Source organism: Cebus imitator, unplaced genomic scaffold (assembly GCF_001604975.1).
Source record: "Cebus imitator isolate Cc_AM_T3 unplaced genomic scaffold, Cebus_imitator-1.0 Scaffold0, whole genome shotgun sequence".
NCBI lineage: Eukaryota > Metazoa > Chordata > Mammalia > Primates > Cebidae > Cebus > Cebus imitator.
The window spans coordinates 4,474,919-4,477,450 of NW_016107315.1; the positions used below are offsets into that span (position 1 = coordinate 4,474,919).

A 2,532-nucleotide genomic window follows, 5' to 3' on the forward strand; every position below is an offset into this window, starting at 1 on the left:
GGACCCTTTGGCTCATCCCGAGCTTCCCCACATTTCTCCCTGGCTTCTGCTGCCCTCCTAGCCCCTTCATCCTGGCCTGCAAGTCCTTGGCCCTTGCCTCCTAAACTCCCACTAAATGACTCTCATGGTCACTCCAGATGACCTGCAACCCACATGGGGCTGAGCTGCAGACCGCTTCTCAAAGCTTACCGACTGGAATAATTAATCTCTGTACATTGCATTATATGTAAACTTTACCTAAAAAAAAAGAAACCTTACATAAATGCTGAACTCTAGTTAATGATATGCTTGGTGAAGTGCTTAGTTGGAAGTATACTGATGTCAGCAATGTACTGTTTTTTTGTTTTTGTTTTTGTTTTTGAGACAGGGTCTGGTTCTGTTACCCAGGTTGATGTGCAGCAGCATGATCATGGCTCACTGTAACCTCTGCCTCCCAGGCTCAAGTAGTCCTCCCACCTCAGCCCCCTGAGTAGCTGGGACTATAGGCATGGCACCGCCATACCCAATTTTTTGTATTTTTTTTTTTTGTAGAGGCAGGGTTTCGCCATGTTGCCCAGGCTGGTCTTAAATCCCTGGGCGCAAGCCATCCTCCCACCTTGGCCTTTCAAAGTGCTGGGATTACAGGTGTGAGCCATCATGCCTGGCTCAATGCAATGTACTTGGACATTCAACAAAAAGATGGATGGAGAAATGGACAGAAAAGCCAGGAGAGGAGGGGTTCATCATAAATCCAGAGAGTAGCTTTGTGGGTGTTCCTTACAATTCTTTCAACAATTTTGTAGGCTTGAAAATGTTTATACCATGATGGTGGGAGTAAAAATGAGTTGTTGGCCTGATTGTTCTGTGTTGTTCTACCCGGCGAGGCATCAAGAGCTCCTGTGATGGGCTCTTGGCAGTTGACTCCCAACTACTGCCCAGACATGCTCCCCTCCTGGACCCCTTGGCCCTCCACTTGCTGGCCTTTCTACTCTTCTTTGCTTATCCTTGCCAGCCACCTTTGCTGGGTTCTTCTCAGTGTTGGGGAGCCCAGATCCTGGCACCTCTTCTCTCTGTACACATCTCTTCTATGGCACTTTAAATATCATTCTATGCTTGTGAATATGAAACAAAAGTCTCCATCCCAACCAGCCTGCTTCATGCCAGGGTCTTAGATTCATCAGGCACCTTCAACTTGGCATGGCCCAAACAGAAAAATTCCCTATCTCCATCTCCTACCCCCCATATCCAATCGAATTCTGTCTGGTTAGCCACCCAAATACACCAGGAATCTATCATGACTCTCCGCAGTCACTATCACCACTACCCCAGCCACAGCCTCGGCCCCTTCTGCCCTCTGGCTCCCAGCGCCCACCCCCTACCCCTACAGGCTGTTCTTCACATAGCAGCTGAGGGGGCGCGGTATGTGTTTGTGTGTATGTGTGTGTTGTTTTAGTGTATATGTATGTATATGCACACACATATATTGTGTGTGTTAAAACAAATATAAAATTGCCATTTTAACCATCTTAAAATATACAATTCTGTGGCATTAATTATTCATAATGTGTAACCATCACCCCTGTCTATTTCCAGAGGGTTTTTAAAATTTGTATTATTTTTGGCCGGACACTGTGGCTTAAGCCTGTAATCCCAACACTTTGGGAGGCTGAGGCACATGGATCACTTGAGGTCAGGATTTCGAGACCAGCCTGGCCAACATGGTGAAACCCCACCTCTACTAAAAATACAAAAATTAGCTGGACGTATTGGCAGGTGCCTGTAGTCCCAGCTACTTGGGAGGCTGGGGGTGGAGGTTGCAGTGAGCTGAGATTTCGCCACTGCACTCCAGCCTGGGTGACAGAGACTCTGTCTCAAACAAACAAACAAAAATTTGCAATATTTTTATTGTGGTAAAATATATGTAAATTTACTACCTCAACCATTTTTAAGTGTACTGGTCAGCGGTATTATATTCATAATGCTGTGTACCCATTACCAACCTCCATCTTTGTAACTCTTTCCATCTTGAAAATCTGAAACTGTACCCATGAAACTCCCCTTTCTCCCTTCCTCCAGCTCTCGGCTACTACCATTCTACCTGTCACTATGACTTTGACTACTCTGTCTACCTCATATTTGTCTTTTGGTGACTGGCTTATTTTACTTAACATAATGTCCTTAAGGTTCATCCATGTTGTATCTTGTGTCAGATTGTCCATCCTTTTTAAGGCTGAGTGATATTCCATTGTGTGTGTATAGGTACATACATACACTTGGCTTATCTGTTCATTTGTCAATGGGCTGTTCGTTGTTTTCACATTTTAGCTATTGTGAAAAATGCTGCTATGAACATGGGTGTATGAATATCTCTTCAAGACCTCCCTTTCAATTTCAGTGTATACCCAGAAGTGGAATTGTTGGATCATATGGTAATTCTATTTATAATTTTTTGAGGACGTGCCACGCTGTTTTCCAGAGTGGCTGTACCATTTTACATTCCCAAAAACAGTGTAAAAGGGTTCCAATTTCTCCAACATTCTTGCCAACATTTAT

General features: G+C 44.4%; 1 protein-coding gene across 4 annotated transcripts in view; it reads right to left on the reverse strand.

The window, feature by feature from the left end:
- Positions 1–2,532, reverse strand: part of BSN (bassoon presynaptic cytomatrix protein) — a 111,446-nt gene that overhangs the window by 34,378 nt on the left and 74,536 nt on the right. The gene's annotated exons all lie outside the window — the stretch shown is intronic.